At 39.2% G+C, this 24,810-nt stretch overlaps 1 protein-coding gene across 3 annotated transcripts in view; it reads left to right on the top strand.

The window, feature by feature from the left end:
- LOC145977783 (PDF receptor-like) overlaps window positions 1-24,810 on the top strand; it is a 231,132-nt gene that overhangs the window by 81,844 nt on the left and 124,478 nt on the right. Inside the window, exon 1 of one of the 3 annotated variants that reach the window (XM_083110059.1) lies at window positions 9,540-9,684. The exons of the other annotated variants lie outside the window; for them this stretch is intronic. The gene's annotated coding sequence lies outside the window, so the exon portion shown is untranslated. Of the gene's footprint in view, window positions 1-9,539; window positions 9,685-24,810 lie in introns of those variants that run through there. 3 annotated transcript variants of the gene reach the window in all.

Below are 24,810 nucleotides of genomic sequence, written 5' to 3'. Positions count from 1 at the left end.
AAACATAATTACAACGGGTAAATGTTCCGATTTAAGAATGAAAGATGACAGCCGGCAAAAGTCCCCAGTTGCGGTGAAATATGATTTGACGGTAATTCGATTTCGACCAGTACGCCGCGAATGATCGCTTGAGGTGATGCACCAATAAGCACAAAGGTGTTTTGAAAGTCTAATAAGTTCAGAAATAACGCCGGACGTATTCAGTGGATGGAATTTATTCAAGATGAAATGAATTCTCTCTTCCGAAAATTGTTGAAGTATCAAATGTTTATGCAGAAGTTTTTTGCAGCCTGGTGACACGAGGAAATCCCACAGCAATGATTTCATGTGTACCAGTAGCAGTGGAGAATACTCGTGTCTGTTCGTGAATGGGCGAAAAGTCACTTTACATGTTAATTACATGTAGGTAAACATTGTTATGAATACAAAAACAGTATATTTTTTACTATTGCCTACGACTCGCACCGAAACTTGTGCTGCTGTGGCGGAATGAATTGAACGATCGCCGATGAAGTCAACCCGTAAGCGGTCTGCAGAATTAGGCATCCCGCGATCGACTATGCGAGACCACATGCGAAAAGACTTGAACGTTTCATGTTTTCGGCCATCCTCAGTGAATGAGTTGAGTGATCGTGACTTGGAGCAACGTGTGCATGCATGTGAAATGCTGCTCGCATGCTTCCTGCATGCAAATGATCAAAAAAACGTTATGTTCTCTGACGAGTGTGCGATTTATCGTAGCTCACGAAATCGTAACGTCTTTTTTGGGGGCAAAAGACAATCCGCACTTTTATGAGGAAATCGAGTGCAATCCACCGCATGCCATGATTTGCTGGACCATATTTATTTGATGGTCCTGTTAACCAGCACAGCTATCTCCACATGATTAACACGTGGTTACTTCCAGAATTGACGGCAAGAGGAATAGCTGACATCGTTACACTTCAACAAGACGGCGCTCCACCACATTTTGCTGTGAGTGTCCGCAAACGGCTAAAGAAACTGTTTTCAAACCGCTGGATTGGACGTGGATCACGAGACCTTCCAGCACCGTTGCCATGGCCTCCACGAAGCCCAGACCTCACCACACCGGACAATGCACTATGGTGAACGACGATCAACTGAAAGACTGAGTTCGCATGGCATTTAAAAGGATCACCCCTGATATGCTGCAGCGGATGTACACAAGAACAAGGCGACGCATCAACCTTTGCATCGAACATGGAGGAATGCACACTGACGTTGTTGATCAATGAACCTTGAACCTTTGTAGCAATGTTAATATGTTATTCACAATAAATGTTAATGTTAACCAGACATTGTTTATTCAAAATAAATGTTGAAATTTATAAAAATATATACTATTTTGTATTCATAACAATGTATATCTACATGTGTAACTGTACTATGCTATTAAAATGTAAAGGGACTTTTCGCCCACCCAGTACATGTCTATTGAGCTCATTCTCAGTACTAGAGCAGAAATTAACTCTTTCGTGAAGCGGAAATGAAATATTTCAAGAACATAGATGTTTGAAACTTATCAGGATAATACACACAGGAAACTAAATGCATGAAATCTATTTGATGCACCAGAAACAGTGGCGGCGATTAGGGCTGCCGAGGAAGGGACAGTCCCCCCCCCACTTTTGTCCCCGCACTATGCTAAACCTTATCTACAGAGGGAAATATACTTACTGTCTTTAACCCCCGGTTTTAGAACCCAATCGTCGCCACTGGCCAGAAACGTATCGATTAATGCATTAAAGTGTGGTTTTTGGTCTTTGCCAAGAATCAAAATTAAAGTTGATTCGCTTTTGCAAAGGTAACGCCAAAATTCAATATAGCTACGTATAGGGCAAGTTAGTATGTCTGTCCATATCGAGCTTCACTTTTCGGCATATTATTTGATGATGCACTTTGGCATTTGGTCCATCGACCCGAGTTGCCACAAAATGTTTAAGCATTTTGCCACTTTACTGGAACTATAATAGTGTAAGCCTGGCTTACAGGGCCGTCAGTTAACGATCTAATGTAATCTGAAATCAAAACGGATATCTTTGCCATGCACAATGCCCCACTTTCTAGTTCGTAAATCCTTAGTCAGTGCTTAGTCAGATTCCTTTAAGTGAATCGCATGTTCAGACACAGTCAAGCAATATACGGTAAACTGTTACAAGCCTATTTAACGACAACTTAGACGTCAATGTGCGCTGGCAATTCTTAAAAATTAATCAGAATGGCAGAACCTTCACTTGAAAATCTCATGCCATTTTTGAAACGTAATGCATTCGTGAGTTGTAGGGTACACCAGAAAACATGAAATCAGTCTTTAAAAAAATTAAGCTTATTTGGTAAGCGTGTTTTATGAGAAACTGGTCTATTTCACACAGTAACGTTAAGAAACTTTATTGTTTAAAAATCCTGTCAAGAATATTTCCTACGAAACGGAAACACGTTCCGATTGGGTTGTTTTCATTTCGATCAAACTAAGGTATTAATAGAGTCCGTGTTTTACCCTTTTTCGCCGTTTCATAAAGCGAAATCGAAAAAGACGAGACGGGCACAGACCACAGAGCCCGGACTTTAATTTAATTAAATATTACAGTAAAACCTCGTTAATGCGGACCCCGATAAGCCGGACTTCGCTTAATCGGGACAGGCAAAATGCAAAATGAAAAAAAAGCAGAATGCAAGGTTTTAAATGTGGCTAGATGTGAACAAGAGAACTTCCCAAAGAAAAGCCAGCAAACCACTGATGACATTCTGTTTCCCGCAGACTTTATACTGTACTATATAGTGTATTTAGACCTATGCTCTCTAAATACGCCATAATACACGTGTTTTGTTGCTATAAACGGAGTTTTAATGCACTTCCTACTGTTCTTTTAGGTTATTTCAGTTAATCCGGACTTTCGTTAAACCGGTCAACTTATCCCCCAGTTAGTCCGGAATAACGAGGTTTTACTGTATATTTCCGCGTATTTATTCACATGAAAACTTAAAGTGCAAATGAGAATTCTCATTATCTTTGATTTACACATTCCTATTCAGTTTACACAAAACAAAAAATTTGGGATTTTTCTAATTGTGATTAATCGAGTTTTGAAAAAGCGCCGACCTCTGTGAAATAATAGTAAGAGTCCCGCATTAGAATGCAAATTTCATCCATTTCATCATTCGTCCTAATCGTGTATGAGAAGATGAGAAAATAAAGCATTGATTACTTAATAAGTAGGGACATTGAATTTTCGCGATGCGCGAAATCGCGAAATGTGAAAAAAAAAAAGATGCAATTTTGAGCATTCTGCACGTAACTACACCACCATGGATGAGTTTTATTCGCGAAGTAATGCGAAATGTGTGCTTTTCCACGAAATGAACGCTTTTTCGCGAAATAACCGTGAAATATCATCAAATTAAGTGGAAAACACGAAAAAACCGGCAATCGAGGTTGTGCGCGCAAACTGTCGATTTGTAACGAAACGTTAGCCTAAAGTTTCCTACCACTTCCAGCTGAAGAACGTTTTTTTCTTCGATCACATCAGGAAGACGCTGCAAATTGGGATTTCCCATGCACATAATCTTAGTTCGAAAACTTCGCTCCCTGTCAAGCTGCATTCCTTCCTTCCCCCGAATATCTACTCAACTTCCAGTTTCATTGAACTTGCTAACTGTAGCAGCAATAAGATTAGTCTGTTCCCGCACATCAAGGGAAACAATGGTGTCATTTGTGTTCAGTCATGTATGAATTTTGTTTATCATCATGTGATTTTCCACATGTGTTTGTGTATGTATAGTAGTGATTATTTTATTTGTTGGACAGCAAGGATATCCTTTAAATACACCTAGGTACAATGAATAAATCACTTGAGATATACAATTTAGAAATGAAGTGATTTTGGGTTGATGTTTTCTTTTTGGTTGGACAGCTAAGTACTTGTGTATGTGTACAGTATATAAAAATGAAGTAGTTTATCAATTTATAGCTCTTTTGTATGTTGTTTCCTCTCATAATGAAAAAGTGTGTGCCATTTTTTTCTGCACCGCTGGTATATACCGCTGATCTAACATTTTATTTACCGCTCTCCTCAGTTTTTATTTACCATAAATTTGTGTCCCTATTAATAAGATAGCCACGTGTTCTACTTTCATCTTTCATTGCCCATTAAGGACTTCCGGTTCTCCGCCATCTCATTAGGTCTTGTCTGTCCCTCCGCATCTTTTGTCACCTACTTCCCCTTTGCCCATTTTCTTATCGTCACATTCTCTTCCTCCAATTTTTAAGTGGTTTTTAACCATCAGGCTCTCATCCTTTCTTGTGACATATCCCAGTCATTACTTCTGATTTACATAATGACACCTGCATTCAAATGAAGATCTGCTAAATGACTATTTGCCATTACGAGTCATCCATGATTTGCTTTCTTACAACCAAAGATTATATTTCTGTCCCTCAGACACCGTGTTGTCAAGTAATGAATGATTATATTCTTTATTACTTATAAATTCGTGTTTTGGTTAGTTTGCTCCAGTTAAAGTGCTCCCCTGTGCATAGCACCACGCCATGAAGGCGTATAGGGGGTGTGGGGGTAACGCCCCACACTTTCTTGATTCGGTCGTGAGTGGGGGTGATGTGATCAGCATCACGCCCCTGACCGCCTTTACCCCCCAGGGTTTCCCCCAGGTACCCATGTTATTCGACGCTGGGTGGGCGCCGGGGCCGCTTCCATCGTTAGAAAAGTTCCCGGATTTGAACCGGCCGGGGATCGAACCCGGGACCTTTAGCATGGTAGTATCATGTAGGGAAAAAAAAAACATTAAAGAAAGCTCTTTCGCCCCTTTCAAGTAGCGCAGAAGCGGAAGATGTGTTTCTAATGTTTATTGGTAACCAAGAAATATACGTTCGAGGAATATTGTATTAAAAACTACGTTGACTCTTTCATTAATATCATATGTTATATTAATTAAAAATATAGAAAAACGCAAGGACTGTTGAACACTTTCTAACTAACTAACTAACTCTCTAGCCTTCTTAAACCCGAAGGTTCATGGCTGCAGCAACACAGGCCTTCCATATTTCCCTATCTTGAGCAAGATCTATATACTCTTTTCCAGTTGAACACTTTCTGTTGGAAACAATTGTTAAATTTATTATTTACAATTCTTCTACATTATCTCCCTATCTAAAAGAATCAAAACGGCCGGAAACCTATTATGCTACCTTATGTTAATAATTACCCGACTTGATATCTATTCTTGAAAGACTTTATAAGGTAGTACAAACCGTGGAGTCTCGTTTCGCTTAATCCCCTACACACACACACAAATATATATTGAGCGTTGGTTTGAGTCTCCTTAGGGAAATTCTGAGATTTCGGCCTTTGCATGGAACCGCTGGTCATCCACCATCGTGAGGAAATTGGGGAGCTACGAATGACTAGCGTAACTCACTCATAGAAAACCTACAGCAATGCCTGGGTCTGTGCGGTCCACACGTCACCCCGTAACTGGTTGGTGGATCTCCCACCACCTCGGCAAGTGGAAGTATATATATATATATATATATATACATTTTAATGGCGCCCACGGACCACAGATTCGTATAGAGGATATCAAAACAAACAACTTTTCCCAATAACATTTTTCTCGTTGGTGCGTCGATTCGACTCTACAGCCGTTCAAAAAAGACCGTTTTGCCGCCTGGATGCTGGCAACCCAACACAACATTTGATCGTACCTGTGACGTCATATCCTCCGGCGAAACAGCGCACGGCAGGGTTGCAAGGAACACACAAATGTTGTGAAAAATGACAAACTACCAACCACATTATTAGCTGTAAAACGAAGCGAGAAACGCGTCCAGCAGACCGAACATCATAGCCTACCAGCCAGAAGATCAGCAGTCATCTCAGGGGAAGAGGGAAGTGAACCAACGATATGAGAAATGGTAAAAATCTTATTCAAAATGAAATGTCAATGTCGAATTTTGTCTCAGCCTACATCTAAAATATCAAGAACTATAAATTTTATTGGACTTACAGCTTACACGTGGCTGTTTACGCCCAACTACATGTCAAATATTTGCAAATCTCGTTGCAAGGTTGGTATCTACAGGTTTGTGTCCAGATGCCATGCGGTACTTTTGTGCTGCTAACGGAAGTATCCGAGGTTCATGTTGTTACATTACGACTAAAACACGTACAACCACAGTAACAATCATTACGACTAAAACATGTACAACCACAGTAACAATCTAATGATGAATCAGTACCGAATATACTGCCCTGTTCACAGATGCAAACTATTACATGTGTATCCGGTGCATAGATAAACACATAGTCGTCTTAGAGCTTGTAGTATACTTATATCCCTGTATTTTCAATCATTTTTGCCACTTGGCTCATAATGCTCTGAATATACATTATATTATCTGTTGCTTACGTTTGGAATTTTGAGTTCTTTCATTTCTGTTTTGTCATCTGTTCAGTGTGTCACAGACAATTAGTATCAGAAGGACGAAGTGGATAGACTAAATTGTAGATGCCAACTTGGTAACTAGATTTGCAAATATTTGACATGTAAGCTGAGACAAAATTCGATATTACCACTTCCACTTGAATTTTATTTTCTTTCTACCATTTTTCGTATCGTTTGTTTACTTCCTGTTAGGTTACAGAACGTGTTTTCTCGTTTTGTGTTACGGTACATAATGTGGCTGATTGTAGCTATGTCATTTTTCACAGAGTATGTGTGTTCCTGGCAACCCTGGAACGCATCGCTTCACGACGGGATATGACGTCACAAATGCAATCAAATGTTGTGTGTGGTTGCCAGCATTCAGGCGGCAAAACGGGCTTTTTTGAACGACTGTAGCGCCGAAATGACGCACCAACGAGAAAAATGTTACTGAGAAAAGTTGTTTATTTTGATGTCCTCTATACGTTTCCGTGGTCCGTGGGCGCCATTAAAATGACACCCTGTATATATATATATATATATATATATATATATATATATATATATAGGATAAAAGGAAGGAGGGCCACAAGGGCTAAATAAAAAGTGAAAGAGGAGAGAGGAAACACTCACCGGACAAAGAAAAAATTCAAATTTTCGTGATGGTATGTCACATCTTCAGGAGTAGAGAGACATTGTAGAATTAAGTGACTAGAGGGAAGAGTAAGCATGACCTGCAGTCTTGCCAGGTCCCGAAGGAAAAAAAGTGTTGACAGTATATATATATATATGGTTTTCGACAAGCCAGGCGAAAGAACCATCTATATATATATTTTTTTGTGGTTTTTTGTGGTTTGTTGACAGTACCACAATATATATATATATATATATATATATATATATATATATATATATATATATATATATATATATATAGATATGGTTTTCGACAAGCCAGGCGAAAGAACGATCTATATATATTTTTTTTGTGGTACTGTCAACACTTTTTTTCCTTCGGGACCTGGCAACACTGCAGATCATGCTTACTCTTCCCTCTAGTCACTTAATTCTACAATGTCTCTCTACTCCTGAAGATGTGACATACCATCACGAAAATTTGAATTTTTTCTTTGTCCTGGTGAGTCTTTCCTCTCTCCTTTTTCACTATATATATATATATATATATATATATATATATATATATATATATATATATATATATATATATACACACATATACACATATATATACAGGGCTCGAAAAATCCCAGTCGTCAGGTCGCCATGGCCACTAAAAATTTCAGCCTGGCGACTGTGATCTTTTGCTGTAATGTTGCCGTTCTTTTAAGTTTGCATGTACGAACTTTTGAAGATTCTAAGTTCGAATATTTTTTTTTGAAATAGTTTTTTTGAAAAACTCAATATGCTGACCAAGGCAGAAATTTATTTTATTTTAAAACATAAACTAAACGTAACGTTTCAACCTTCTACCAAGGTCTTCTTCAGACTCTGCACCAAGTACAGTCAACGGCAAAGATAATGGTAAGCAAAATGTCCACCGCTATTTTCATTACTTTTTTATTCGACATCCTGTGTTGGTTCGAAACACGCATTGTTCTTTGCTTATTGAAGTTATTATTTCAATTCATTGTCATCATATCGTGTAATTCAGACCGAATGAAAATGGTGGTGGACAATTCGCCTAGTGTTTCTTTCGCCGTTGGGTGTACAAAAGACCTTGCTAGAAGGTTGAAACGTTACGTTTAGTTTATGTTTTAAAATAAAATAAATTTCTGCCTTGGTCAGCATATCATGGAAACAAGGCTTAATGGTGTTATGATTTTTTTATCAGCGTTGTGAACATTTCATAGAATCGATAACTATTCCTTTCGCTTTTGTCTCCCAACCCAAAATTTTCTGCTTTCTCAAATGATTGAGCAATGTTTTGAATACGGTGAGGCTCAACTTCTTACAGATGCACAATTGCCAGCAGGTGGTTTCCTGGCGCCTGAATTTCAGAGCTGGCGCCTAGCTCTGATGAAGATTTTTCGAGCACTGTGTGTGTGTGTGTGTGTGTATATATATATATATATATATATATATATATATATATATATATATATATATATATATATATATATTTATATATATGAAGGTTGAACTCTCTACCCATAAAACCAAAAACATTTCTGGTCCACTGTTAGGATAATAAGTTGATTTCATTGATTGATTGATTGAGTTGGTGTATTAAGTCCACTTCTTTATGCACAGTAAGTCTAATCGGCACTGGACCTACAGTTTAAAGTGGGATCCGAACCACTATGTGCATCCACCGGGTATCGAACCAAGGACTCCTTGATTACAAGGCGACGACGGAGAGGCCCTATGGATAATAAGTTGATGATCACTAAGAAAGAAACCACGATTCGAACCTGCAACCTTCATTGACCACTCACCGAGGCGGTTCGTCTCGACTTTTAAATAGTGCTCTCGGCGATTGGGTTCCAGAATTGGGGACGGCAAGGTGCCAAAACGTGGGGAGGGGGCGCAAGGGCAGTTTACTTTCCCTTGTTAGATAAAGTTCAGCATAGTGCGGGGGCCAAAGCGGCAAAAAGTGGGGGGCAACTGCACCCCTGCCCCCTATTCGCCGCCGCTGGTACTCTCCTTGCTCCAAAACACGACTGCATCACTTAATTAATTCAGTGATAAACACCTGTTGATCAGAACCGTAATTAAACGACGCATCCAGCTTAGCAGCTTATATAAAAGAAAATAACGAGTATAGATACTGAAGAAGCAGATGCCGTGCATAATAAAGGGGAAAACGACATTCTTCTCCCTTTGGTTTACAAAAATAGCTACGTAGTGACGTTATAAACAAGACATAATGACGAATTTTTTTGCACGTGACCCGCATTGTCCCCCCGGGGGATGCAGACTGTGACCTCAGTGACAGATGTAGTTTCTGGAGATACACGTGATCGTCTCCTAACGGCGGTGTAAGGGGAAGGAGGGGGGCGGGTGGGATGCTGCGCAGGAACGAGCGCCTCCTCGATGCAGTCGCTTTGGTTCGGCAGGAAGAAGCGGTTGGCTTCGAGTACGCGCTCGCTGGAATCCGACTACGAGAGATATTACGTGAACATTTACGTGGATACGAAACTATAGTGCTGTTCGAAAATTGCAGTGTGTCCGTGCGGAAATGTTTTTGACGCCGTTCACCAAAGGGTGAGTATTTGCTATTTTTCTAAAGTTGCAATTTCACTTTGGGTAGGCAAGATTTTTAGCTGTACCAATTTGCATGTGTCTCCAGTCCATTCGCTTGCCATAGACGTCCGGAAGGGGGTCAAGGGTTGGGGTGGGGTAAACTATCCACCTAAATCTATATATATTTCACACATAAATTCATTTCAATCACAGTAATTTATGTTAATTATTATACAGGCGTTGAAGGAACATGATAATTTCAGACTGAAGCAGTGTTTTTTTGATGAAGCGTCACTACTATGGGGCAAAATGAATAGTATAAAAATATAAAATATGCCTCCTTCCCCTCCCCCCTGGAAAAATTACCTTGCTTACACATCCCCGGAAAAAAATCGTGCTGACGTCCATGAAGCTTGCTTGGCATAGCATTGAAACTTGATACATTCCTTACATGTGGAGAGAATTTTCTTTTTTCCAAAATAAGAATTTTAAAGTTCAAAAGCTATAATGTTGAAGGTGTTGAGATAATTTCTGAAAAGCTTGTGCCAACTATCATTCTAAAATACGAACAAACTGTCATTTAGACCGACTTTCGAAGCAAAACGTTATAGTGACGTTGTTGTAAACTTAGAAATTAGTAACCAGAAATTACCCCAGTCATAGCACTATTTTCTACGATTGGAAATACTTTGCGAGATAGTAAGTGTGTGCTGAATCATGGACGTCCGCAGGATTTTTTCCAGGGGGGGCAACATAGCATATTTTCCCCAATAATAGTGTTCATCCCTCAAAAAACATTGCTTAAATTTGAATTTATCCTGTTCGTGCAATAATTAACACACATTATTGTGGCTGAAATTAAATTATATGTGTGAAATATGTAATTTTTGGTTGACTTTCGTTTTCCAGGGAGGGGCCATGGCCCCCCTTGCCCCCCTACAGGACGCCCATGGGTTGAATTATTTGTGATAGTTTGTTTCAGGAGCGTCGATAACGGCGCCCTTAGGCAAACTGTCACTTCCGAAACTTGGCCGTGTCCTAGAAATTTTCCGTGATTTAGAGGAAAATTTACGCTAATATTATGAAAACCTGCCAAATTATTTATTTATTTAAAAATCATTGCATGCAGACCAACAGGTTTCATATTTTTGGCTATTACACTACACAATACATTGATTGATTTGGAGTTAAGTCCACTTTATGCACAGTAAGGCTAATGGGGACTGGACCTACAGTATAAAATGGGATCCGAACCACTATGTGCTTCCACCGGGTATCGAACCCGGAACCCCTTCATTACAAGGCGACGACGCTATCACTGCGCCATCGGTACAGTACATTGAGATGGCACATAAATTATATGTGAATTACGTAACAAATATTATTAATATGTAGAAAACAACATATAAATTATAATATTAATTATGTATATAATAGTCCTCCTCCGTGACTGTGCGGTCTAAGGACTTCGACTGCCGGACGGCATGGGTTCGAGTCCGTGTGGGTTCAGTTTCTGGGTTTTTGGCCAGTGTATAGGACCGGTGGCAAACCCACCATCGTGATGAAATTGGGAAGCTACGAGTGAGTAGCATAAGCCGGTCTCGGAAATATCCTATAACGGCTGAGTGTTCGACGTGCTGACCTCACGTCACCCCATTATCTCTAGGTAGGTTTGTGGGAGGGAGACTGGCAGTCGGAGGATGGGCCAAGGCCCTCCCAGGGCTGTAGAGCCACGGGTTGCTATGTACATAATAATAATGTATAGCGGCACTTCCGCGTAACCAATTTGACCGTCAAAACACACACTACGTCCCTGATTTCTTGATTTACGTGTATATAAAAGACAAAAGATGAAGTAAATTATCCTTTTTAATAGTCAGACTGACGGGACAATGGAAATAATTTACGTCAAGCTTAACTTTGCAAGATCTTTAAGGCAGTACTAAAGGTGATTTTGCGGTAATTATTTGATAACAGGTGGTAGCACTGTTTGTCATGGCAAACGACTGCAACGTTGCCAGATCTACGCAAGATAAGTACATACAAGTTGGTCGATCATATTTGCTACTTTCTGAGGTATGAATGTTTCTTTTTCACAGCCAGACGGACAGGCCAATCTAGTACATGTATGGTGCATCTTTATACTATGATTGTGACTGACATACGGATAGTTGGTTTGGCCAGTTTGGGGATAGTTGGGATGGATCAAAATGGAGACAATGCAGTAGGTGGGGGATTCTTATGCAAATTGTCCTGGCTGGGAGCATCCACCCACGTCTTCCTTCTTCCCAAAACTTCACATTTCGAGCACTGTGTGGGATTGAGAATTATTCTACTGCAGTTTAGGATTGTTGTTCTTATTCCTTCTAGAAATTTTGATCTCGTTCTATCGCTCATGCTGTTACCTGGTGTTACTTTGCAACATCTTCATTTCCCCTTTTCTACTTGCTGCATTTAAGTTTAAAATTGCCTCTGTGTACCAATAGCATTAATTAATAGAAAAACAAAATCGATCAGAATATAGTATGCCAATAAGCCGACCTATGTTCCAAGGATTCCGGGTTCGATTCCCGGCCTGGACATGGATGTTTTTTTGTGAGTGTCCCTACATCAGTTTCATCATATCATCACCCACCATCGTCGCCGCGATTAGTGACAGAAAAGCAACGCTAATAACAAATCAAGTCAAATTCAGCTAGTAATATTATCCTGGACTAAAGTGAGGGCTAAAAGTGGTAAACGTTGTAAGTGCCAAAAGCGAAAGTGTTGGGAAATCGCATCGTTCAGCACATCAGCTTGTTTCACACTAGTGCCTCTTTACACGCCTTTGAACTACTTAGAGGGCTACCAGCCACTTTTCACGTTTATCACATTATAAAGCATGGCACATTTCACAGTTTAACGTGGAAAACGGTGTTTGAATTATTGTGGCTCTTACAGCGTTTACCAATTTTAGTCTTCAATTATGGATGGAGTTTTCTAAACTCTGGGAGATACCTGAGCCACACAACAAAATTTACCATATTATCAACAAGAAATACGCGTTGCAATAATATATGAACAATTTGACTGCACCTACAACACTGCATTTTAGAAAATCAGTGGCTAAAGGACTTAAAACGCACAATGTACAAAAAGTAATGTTGTGTTTTAAACTACTGACGGTGTCGATAGTAAGGGAAATGCTGTGTAGCAAAAAACAATAAATGACAAAATAGTAATAATAAATATTCACGTGCAATCAATAAGCGTATCGTTGTTCTAAAGTAGGGACTCCGTGTTCACATCCTGAGCAAGATATTGTGACTTCATGATCACCAAACTTTATATTTGTTTTGTTTATCCTAAGGCTATATAGAACAGTAAATAAGTGGGAAATGGAGAAAGAGCGACGTATTCATATACTTTTGTATTGATATGGGTATATTCCACGCGTTTACTTCGTTAACGTCCAAGAACTGAAGAAAGCCGCCGCCACAAATGTGGGTGGGCATAAATAGCGTGCGAGTTTTCGTCCAATCACACTCAACCTTCAGCCAATTGGCGCAGCTGTCATTCTGCTCTTCTACTCCACGTGGAGTCCTTGAGCCAATGGGCGCAGCTGTCATTCTGCTCGTCTACTCCACGTGGAGTCTCAGTCACATGGCTGCGGATACGCTGTTGCCGTACTTTGCAACTTCAATGTAAAGACCGTGGGAAGGTTCTTGTGCGCGGAGGGACAAGGTGGCGTAGAGTTGATGTGTGGCAACATTTTGCGTTGAATGTGATTGTTGGAGCTGGTGGGCGCGCTCCGTGGACTTCAAAGCCAGCCGGTTGTTAACGTAGCTAGCGCGTCGACTATAGCATACCGCGCTACGATACCAGGAGTTTAGGCTTCGAATCCTGGCCTTGGCATGGGTGTTTGTCAGTGTTCCTTCATCACTTTCATCATATCATCACTCACCCTCATCTTTGCAATTAGTCAACAGAAAAGCGAAGTAAAGTAAACTAAATAAATCAATCAAACAATTGTATATTGATACATTAAACATTTTAATTTTTATTTATTTAATCACATTGATTATGATTTCGGTATACAACATTTTACAAGCAGATGGTGCTGACGTAGAAATTTTCAGCGAAAAATGCAGGCTCGACCAGGACTCGAACCCGGGTCTCTGACATACCGTGCCATTTCCTTTGCAGTAGTACATCTCCTGTGTGTGGCTAATCTACAAGATGGTGCTGAGTGTTCACTTCACCATCTCACTGTAAAAAGTCCTGTGTCTGAATGCCAGTCAGAGTATGGGCGCTTCGTTGTATTTTTTCAAATATTTTGCAATGAAATCCCCCAAAAAATCGCAACATTAATATAATTAATAATACATTTTTAAATGTATCGAATTTAATTTTAATAGCACTTTCTTATTATTTTTGTGGTCTACTATTAAGCTGAAGTGGACCTCCGTGGATGAGTGGTTAGCACAGCGCGTTACGTCGCCAGAGTTCCCGGATTGGAATCCCGGTCTGGACATGGTCCTTTGTGAGTATCTATCATTTACATCATACATTTATACTCACCCTCGTCGTACTTCAATCAATAGTTGATAATTTATTTATATAACGTAAGACTAATCAGAAAATGAAGACTCTACATTACAAATTTGGATTTCCTCAAACATTCGGTTTTAAAGGTGTCCTATACACACAGGAGGTTATTTGTCTCAACGATTTATGTTATTTATCTCAATGAGACAGTTTGTGGATATAATGCTACATAGGAAAGTTACTACTTAAGCCACTGCACTGGAAATTCGCTATGGACCTACATTGGATATTGGATACACTACTACCGTGGATACTGGATACGCTGTACCCAAACTGCCTTCTGGCAACACTTGGTACGCGGCAATGGACATTTCGACTTTGACATGAAAAACGTTTTGAATCCATTCATTTTACGGATAATGACACAAACATGAGATGTGCAAAATATCTCGGCGATATTTGTTTTGGTTCTCGAGAAACACGCCTTCCAACACCGCTGAATATCACCTCCACGTCACTGATTTGAAAACGTCCTCGTCCATATTTAATGCTGATAACTTTTACTCTTTCTTTTCATGTATTGAACCCCGCGCTGGGGTAAGCCGAGGTCAGGTTACGCATAAGATACGTGGGAATGCACAAATTCAGCACCACGGTTATAAAACAAGCTTGTAGACACACACAAAACACATGGGAGTTAGACTGCAACGTGGCAACGCTGTCTTCGTAAGCGCGTCTGTTCTGGCTTCCATTCGCTCCTCGCTGCCCAGCAGAAGGCCTTTTCCTCGTTTCTCATTGGCGCAGAAACTGTAGAGTGATCGCTAGCGCGGGAAACGTGACAGGTTGTACCAAACGCTGTATAGACCGGGACTCGAAACGGGGGACTTCGCTGGCGGGATTGAGAGTCTACCAATTAACGATTTCAGCCACCGAGACAGGTTTAACTCAGAATCAGGAAACAGCAAGTGAAGAATGCTGCTGTTGATAGACTAGTCTTGATACAGTGGCGTAGCATGGACATTTAGGGTGGGAAGGCCAAGTCCGAAGGAAGAGTCGGCCCTTTCTTGCTTAATAATTTACTTATGGTATTAGTCGCCACAGGTATTATTTGCCTGAAGTAAGCTGGGCTTTCAATAAAACATCATCCATGCATGTTTTAGCTAGAAAATTAGATGCCTCACTATGCCACAAATGTTTTGAACTCTGGTGTCTTATACCTTTTTTTATACCTTTCTGCATCACGCAAGTCATTAAAAACCTACCTGAATCACAAGCGCCTCTACACAACAGTAGACGTCATTGTTGTGGAGGATCCAACTACTGATTGATTTGGTTTATTTTACTTTGCTTTCCTAACACGTTTGGTTAATTGCGAATATGAATATGAGTGATGATATTGATGAAGGAACACTCACAAAGAACACCCGTGCTCACCCCGGGATTCGAATCAGAGGCCTCTGTGATCTTGCCGCGCTGTGAAAAACACTCTGACACGGAGGTGGGTGGATGATTCAACTACAGTACATGCAACTGACGTAACAGTGCCGATTAGTAATTCAGACCACTGTTTATTACATCTGGAGAATGTTGATAAACATTTTAAAATAATTTTGTCCAGAGATCATTCGATGTTAAGAGTTTTCAAATGAATGCTAAACATTTCCATTGACAGATACTAACGAAATAATAATAGTAATAAATAGTCTTGCGGATTAAGTGGTAGAGCAGCCACAGGCTGAACTTCTACCACGAGGACATCACCAACTTATTTGACAAAAACTGTGTTGATCTTCTAGTTTTTAATGCACATCACTGTTCGTGCGTTAAATTATGAAATGCAGTGGCCATTATGAAGTGGTATACATTTGAGTTCGGTAAAGTTACGTCAGTCAATATTGCGTATTGTAGCATCACATAGCACGAGTGGCACGAGCGCGAAGAACCAGGTAGGAATTCTACCGCTGTCGTCTCCTTCAGAAGGCAGGAAGGGTCACATGAGCGTACGAGAGAGCATTTGCGCGCGTGCTGTAGAGATCCAAGCTTTCCCTCCAGATAGACAGCAAAGAATATAGAGTCCTTTACGCCGAACCTGCCCGGCGTACGACCAGGAACGGCATTGAAAGAAAATGCTAGAACGAGTGTTGTTAGTGGAGCGTTGCAAGCGAATCGCGAAAAATAGCTACTTTAATGCCATGAAGGTCAAACATATATGAAATTAATCAAGTTTTACTTTATATTTACAGCATTTACGCAGTTTTGAATTTTTAAATCTGGGAACGCCGGGCGTATGGGCATACTATAACGCTACGCCAATTGAAAACATTGTAAAAGATGTTATACTATTCAAGGAGGGTGCGACGACGCCAAGGTTCGAATCCCGGCTTGGACATAGATGTTTGTGAGTGTCCATTCCTCATATCATCTCTCATCCTCATCTTCGCAAATTAGCCAAAAGTGGCACAAGAAGCGAAGTAAAATAAAGCAATTCAATCAATCAATCAAGGAGGGTGTGGTTCTAATTCCACTTTAAACTCTAGGTACAGTCCGTATTAGCCTTGCTGTGCATAAAGTGGACTTAAGATACAAACTCACTCACTCAAGGGGGAATGATTGATTGATTGATTTAATTAATTTATGTTACTTTGCGTTTCTGCCACTTTTCGTAATTGCGAAGATGAAAGGTGATAAAATGAGATGAAGTTGATGAAGGGACAATCACAGTTCCTTAGAGGATTAAATTGGCCACGGGGCTTTTAGAACTTTTAGATTTTTTAGTTTAGTTCTTCGTCTGAGGAAGACCCTGATACAGGGTTGAAACGTTACTGTTAAGTGTTTTTTTTTATCTTAATAAACTGCCTTGGTCAGCAACTTAGTGTTTTTAAATATGGAAACGAGGCTTAATTATATTATTCATAGATACTGTTTGACCTGATTCTCAAAATTTAAAGCTACAACAGCAGTTTTGTTGGTAAAAATGTAACAATAAATTTCTTGGTTGGTGTGAATGTTTTGAAGGAATGGCATTGCGTGAGGCGACATGGATCCTCGTCAACATGTTAGAAAGCCTAATTGACATTAATTCATTGTCAACCAGAGACTAATTGGCCACCAAGAGAGCTGTCACACGATTCCTCAATAACAAGTGAAGCCTCCCATTCCTCCAGTCAATCTGCTTGTTGTAATGTAATTATGGTCGAGCGCTCATAAAATTATCTCCCACACTTGATGTGTATCGACGTTCGAATTTAGCTGTCGCAAGTCGCACTTTATCTTTATTCGTGTTGATGTCTTAATCTAACGTTTCGCCACTTATAGTGATCATAAACATGAACACAGGAAAGTACAGTGTGTTTCAAAAGTCGTGCAACCCAAACGTTCATCGCATAACCCGCAAAAGAAACTTACCCAGCTTATTTGCATTATAAAACCTCATCCATTGAGATATTTTTCAATGCTTAACATAATCAGTTTTCTCCACGCAGAAAATTCTATAAATTAATCAATAGTGGAAGTCAGCGTTAATTAATTTTTCATAAAACCACTTTTGAGTGAGATAATGTGTCAAGAAACTATCGAAGAGTCATCTGATCACTCATACCACGTTATTCTGTCATATGTGATCAGTATGGCAATATATTTGTGACCAATAATTAGTTTGAACTTAAATATACTTTACAAGGCTACGACGCCAGGGGTCCCGGATTCGAATCCCGGCCTGGGCATGGATGTTTGTAGTGTCCATTCATCAATTTCATCATCATATCATCACTCATCCCCATCTTCGCAAATTAACCAAAATTGGCACAAAAGGCGAAGTAACATAAAGCAAATCAATAAACAAAAAACAAAATTTACTAAGATTAATGTCGACAACACACACAAAGTAGTGTTGCAACCTCACTTTCAAGGAACCAAGATCTACACCAATAACAATATATGCATAATAATATCAAAATTAACAAATATGCCTATGAAATCTTATTGATTTATATTAATAGAAAGCAATTACTAGACAAAAGTTAAACAAAATAAAATCGTTTCAACTATTTTGTAAATTATTTGCATCTTGAAATGAAAATTGCTTCCATATTCAGAAATTGCAGAATTTAAGCTTTACAGTGATATGTAACATGATATGGTTACATTAACATTAAAAATCAGTGCAAGTGCCACAAAATCATAGATTGACCCTATTATAAATATCTGATATATATGTAGCTTCGTAGCTGGAGATTTTGGCAGCCTACACTGTCTCAGTTATCACTGGAGCAGGTGAACGAGAATAAGTCTCTGCGCAAGTAGTGGTGCGAGACGGTCCACCAATGAACACGTGAGAGGAACGGGATTGCGTGGAGGGGGGAAAGCAACTGCAGTTACCAGTCTTCCTAGCAGCGTGTACTGCTTCGCTCTGCCCATGCGATCCCCTCCCTCTTCTCTGCCGCCATGCGCGGCCTTGTTCCAAAGATAGCTGGGACAAAATGTAGCCCCCCCCCATGTAGAGTATAGGCAGTATTATGGTTCTCCCCGCCTCACCCCCCCCCTGTACTACCAAGCATCAACATTTTATGGGCGTCCTTCGATATTATCTTCTTATGCCATGTTTTGTGATATTTGCGTGCAACAAATTTTGAAATGAGGAAAAAAAACTCGTTAAAAAATATAGGTTTATTTAAAAAATTGTAGGATTGGATTGATTTGGTGTTTTAAGTCCACTTTATGCACAGTAAGGCTAATCGGGACTGGACCTACAGTTAAAATTGGGATCCGAACCACTTGTGCCTCCACCGGGTATCGTACCCGGGACCCCTTGATTACAAGGCGACGACGCTACCACTGCGCCATCGGGGAGGCTTAAAAATTGTAGGAATTTTGCATATTTAGGAATATTTCAATTATATCTTAGTGTCTGAAGAACATCTTTGAAAGCACAATTAATACTAATCTGGGAAATAGAAAATTCCAAGCTCAAAGTTCTCCGTCTTATATATATATATATATATTAAAAGCTTTCATTGGAGACCTTGCTTCAGCCCACCTTGCCTACTCTTCGCTACGAGTCTGCATGTATGAAAGTAATAAAGGAATTCCTATATATATATTTAATTATATTTTTAAAATTTAGTCATTTACTATTAATTTTAATAACATAATAAATACGTGTGTCATATAATAATTCATTGTGTGTGCGTAAACTCAGATTTTCGTCTCCCACAAGAGTTTTCGTCATTTCGTCTGAGGTAGCCTCAGAGTGGGAAGTGGTTGTTCTCCGCGATAAAAACTGGGGAACGTAACATGTTATTAGTAGAAGGAACGGAGGGATTAAAGATGGAAGCGGAAAGAGAGATAGAGAGAGAAAAGCATTTTCACCCTTCATTTGACAGCAAAAGACTCTTATCCTGCTTTTTAAGTTTTCATGTTGTCGTGGCCTTAGTTCCACGCTGCGATGGAACCCAATCCTTTGAACGTGCACTCTTGTGAAAAAGAGATAAACCTCAGCTGGTCCAAGCTGGTTTAAGCTCAGAGAATTCCACTGAGAGGAACTTGCATTAGTTCTAGCTGCTGCCATAGATACGCCAAAGCCATGTCCTATGTGAAGGGCCACGTTTGGGGAATTTATCTGCTCCACCGAAGAAAAAAGTATACCACTTCTGTATCGATCTCATAAGGGCTTCATCTTCTTACAACAGAGACAAAATTATTCGTTCAGAACATCAGCCCTCCGTGGCAGAGTGGTTAGCACAGCATGGGCATGGATATTTTTTGTGAGTGTCCCTTCATCACATCATCCTCATGTTCGCGGTTTGGCAAAAAGTGGCAGAAAAACAAAGTAAAATGAACCAAATCAGTTAATTACCATATTTGCAGGCGTGTAAGACACACTTTTTCTCTTTTAAAAATATGTCGAAGAAACATGGTGCGTCTTATATCTCCATACTCAGTTTTTGATTACGTACCTTAATTTCTGGGAATTTTCTCTGTTCTGAGTTAGACGATTTCTTTCTGCTCCTTATGGTGTATGACGAAGAATATTATAATGTATCCTTTCCGAATTAGATTAGGTAAGATATTTGTTGAAAGCAAACTCACATGTTAATTTATATTTGAAATAATGCAAATTAATTATAAATTCAGTGATTTTTCTAAAAATGTGTACGAAAAAGACGTCTTTGATTGATTGATATGATTGATTTGCTTTATTTACTTCACTTTTGTACCACTTTTGGCTAATTTATGAAGATGGGGATGAGTGGTAATATGATTAAATTGATGAATAGACAATTATAAAAGGGGGAACCTCCGAAAAGTGTCCTCCTCCACCCGCATACAGGTATGCGCTATTGTCCCAGTGCCTTAAATTACGTGTATACCGGAATGTCAGTAACGCGAAATATTTCTCGGATCTCCGTTTATCTTTGTTCTTTATTCTTTATTTGGAATTATTTTTTTTTACATATGATTTAAAATCATACCAGAAAATAGACCAATGATTATTCGGAGACCAGAATAATCGGTTTACATAAGTATGGTTAAAATGTTATTGTGTTAGATCTACGTACAATGATCTAATGATGATGATGATGGACGCTCACAAACATCCATCCCAGGCCGCGATTCGAACCTGGGATCTCTGGCGTCGTAGCGCAATGTGCTTAACCATCTTGTGCCCCAATATCACCATGTTTCTACCTACCTACCCTGTCTTGTGTGGATTGGTCTTCATGTGCTAGTCTTGTTATCCACGGACGGACAGTAAGTTAGGTTTTTCTTCAATTAGCGCTTTGAAGGTGATGCATCGAAGAGCTGTAGTTGTATTTCAGGATGATGCATTAAGAGGAAGAAAAAACTTTTTTCTGTACCGTTCCTGGCTACGATATTCAATTTTGTTTCATCTCCTTGTCAACTTGATGATAATATAACTTGAAGTGAATAATACATAATATATAACAACAGAACTAAGAAAAAATAACCCACTTGTCTGTGTTTTGTATTTTCCTTATTTATTCTCGCTCTTCTGCCATCTGTAGTTAGTTATGCAAACCAATTGTGATTAGACATAGACCACTACTATCCTTGAAGGATCGTAGCGGGCTGTGGATTAGATTAAATGTATACAACGAGATTAAATGTCGAATCACACATAACTGGATTTCCAGTAGGAATGTCCTAGTTGTCACTGGAATGGTTACCTGGCTGGGAATGATGGTTGCCAGACTGGCTGCTGGACTGGTTTTGACGAGTAGTTAAGGTGAAGTTACCCGTGCTTGTAACACCGTGCCATGAAGGCTCATTTAGGGGTGTGACGACTGGACCGTGTTCTAATTGCGATGTATTCTGTAGAAGAGCCAATTAGGGGGAGAGTTTGGTCATGTGAAGGTTATCTGTTAGTTTGGCAAAGATAATGTTTTTTTTTTATGCCTGTGCTTTCCAAAGTTGGTTGTTTTTGTTTTCTGCTCAATGAAAGGAGAAGATAGATGAGGTTCATTCGTGTTTATTAATATTTAGGAATGTATCCAAAGCGATGAAATTTGTACACGAGAGATGTGATTGAAAAATTCTTATTTTTATCAATGTTTGACATAATTAGTTGCACAAAATATAATTTTATGAATTTATTCTACGAATCTCATGTGTGAATATACATATACGAGTTCATTAAGAAGCTTTTGAATATACTTTGATTACCATATTTTCTATCGAGCCAATCTCTAGCCCATGCTTTTCTTTTAATCAGTGGCGTAAATAACACTCCCGCAACTCTCCGCGGTGCGGGGGTCGCACGATCTTTCGTGGATGCAGCGAGAATAATAAATTAAGAAAGACCCATAGTTTACAATTTTTTTTCTTTTCGGTGTTAAAATATATTTTCAACCAAACATTATATTTTTATGCCCCTACAACTTCAAAGAGAAATATTAATCACCAGAAATGTAGAAAGTGAATTACAAGATTAGAAGAAAACCTTCATTAGCTGAATAGTTTATGTCGCCGAAGTGTAGACGACAGGCAAGGGAATGAGCTGGCAACACTTTCACCGCTCCCCGCCCCTACTTACACATTTCTACCAAACGGGAAAGAAAAGCATTTCTTGGACGAACTTGTAGAAGATGTTGGCTTTCTCGACCAGGAGCGTATATTCTAAGCTAGCTGGATATCTGCGAAGCCTGAAGTCTAGAGAATAAAATTCAGGAGAAAAATCGATCATAAATTGTAAATATTATTATTGGTATCAGTGAGATGATGCTGATTCTGGAGTTTTCAACCCGATTTCTTATGAGTTGGCAACCTGATTTCCTATGAGTTGGCAACCTGATTTCTTAGGGGTTGGTAAATTTATTACTATTCATAGTCTAGGACCACGTGACATAGTGATATAGCCCAGATTTTGGAGTCAGTATACGCCACTGTTCTCGACCCATTGGGTTGTTTTAAAGTAAAGATTTTCTAACATGCTTTAGATATTACAAAACAATAGATTTCAGGGCACGAAAAAAAATCAAAAAAAGCTTCACCTTTTTAGTTTTTAAGCCCCACCGCCCTAACGGAACACACCCACAGGCAGTAAGTGGAATCAGTTACTAATTTCTGGAAGAAAGATGTATCTAGCTGTATAGCTATAGACATTGCTTGTTTTCGAAATGAAGTGTTAACTGAAATAAAAAGAAGAAACATGTCGAACATCAGCAAAGTTGCAGAATTCCTCTTGATAGAAAACAAAATTCTGGCTAGTAGCATTCCTGACTTATGAACTGCTTATATAGTGTATTTTACCTCACCTGTGACGTCTTCATCAGCTGAGAGGTCGTTTTCCAAGCTAAAATTGATCAAAACTTACTTGAGAATCACAATGACAAGAGTGAAATTGAGTGGACTCTCGCTGTTAAGCATCGAAAGCGATATGGCTCGAAAACTGGACTTGACCAAACTAGGAAAAGAATTTGCTTTGATCAAAAAACGCAGAGGACTGGTAATGGACATTTAACAATATCGAAATTTTTGTAGTAACAGTGTCTAATTATAGAGGAAATGGTTTAAATGTGGGCCCCCCTTTTTATGTTGTCACTTTCGGAGGAAAAAAAATAATATATCAAGCACCTGCCTTTAAAATGCATATCTATGAAATCGTATATACTTAAATGTAATAGCATGCTAAAGTATAGAAGGTCTCCATTTTTTTAAAAAAAAAGCAATTTCCAAAAAAATGGTAAAATGATGTATTTCAAAATTGTGGTCTAAATCTGGGCTACTATTGGCAATATCACAAAAAGCAATTAAAATTTTAAAAAAAAACAGTCATTTATCGCTAAATCATTATAAAATTCATATTTATGAATAATCTGTTGTTTTGAAAATCACGCGGAATGGGAAAAATCGAAATTAAGGAAAACATCCAAATATTTGTTGAAAATGTGATCTCAACATTAGACCTCATGTCATAGCCCATATTTAGACCATCACGCTATTTTTCTTCTTCAATTTATTTTCGCTCTCTCTGCTACATATTTCACAAAAAAAAATAATCATGTCATTATAAAAGCCCACATTTGTTTTATGTACGGCTAATATCATAACCTATACAAAGCAGATGAGAATTCATAAAACGCCGAGTTAAAACATACCTGCAAAAAGTTTTCGGAGGTCGCAATTCTATAACAGCGTCCAAGGCCGAAACTAACCACCACTTTCTCTTGCGAATTGGCGAAGCAACCTTTGTCCTTGACAGATAACCAGTTCCAATAGCCTCTGCCAGGCTGCAGCACCCGGGATAACTCCAAAACCCATATTTAAACCGTCGCCCATATTTAGACCTTCTCCTCTAATATATAATTTTTAACAGTTTGTCTGTTGTCTTAAGCTTTCGTACGAGTTTTGTATTTCCATATTTGTATTTACCTAATATAAATATAGGCGTGAATTAATATTTTAGAAAATAATACATATTTTTTAATAACGTGTAGGGCGCACAACCGAAAGTTGGGGGGTCACAGAGCGTTTTAGTTACGCTACTCGCGACAATTATGGTAACGGGTGTCGTGTGAGGCGATGAACTACCAGCTGAGTCAGTACCACACAACTAGTCCAATTCCAACTGGAAAATCAAGGAGGAAATCTATCCTCGTGAGATTCAGGCATTACATAGAAAGCCATGACCAGGCGATGGCGCAGTGGTTGCGTCGCCGCCTGGTATTCAAGGGGTCCCGGGTTCGATACCCGGTGGAGGCACATGGTGGTTCCGATCTCACTTTAAACTGTAGGCCGAGTCTCGATTAGCCTTACTGTGCATGAAGTGAACTTAAAACACCAAATCAATCAATCAACCACAACCAGGTTGAACCCGGAACCTTACGTGGCCAGATCAGGATAATGTTTATCGTCCGTTACATTTATCCTTGCATGGCACGCAATGTGCAATTCCCGTGTGTATTGATGGTTGCGTTCGTGATTGGCTTGAATGGTGTATAGAAATTTCCAGTCCGCATTTGAAAGCATTAAACAGCATGAGCATACGTATCATGACTAGATATGGAAAAGGGTGTTTCCCAAACAACCATATCAAGAGAGAGAAAGTTAACTTCACACATTAATCTCAATAACACAAAAGAACATATTTGCAAATGTTTT

The sequence above is a fragment of the Lepisma saccharinum genome, chromosome 23 (assembly GCF_977018435.1).
Source record: "Lepisma saccharinum chromosome 23, izLepSacc3.1, whole genome shotgun sequence".
Classification (NCBI taxonomy): Eukaryota; Metazoa; Arthropoda; class Insecta; order Zygentoma; family Lepismatidae; genus Lepisma; species Lepisma saccharinum.
The sequence above is the reverse complement of the archived record's forward strand: the minus strand, read 5'-3'. Positions and strand labels throughout refer to the sequence as shown.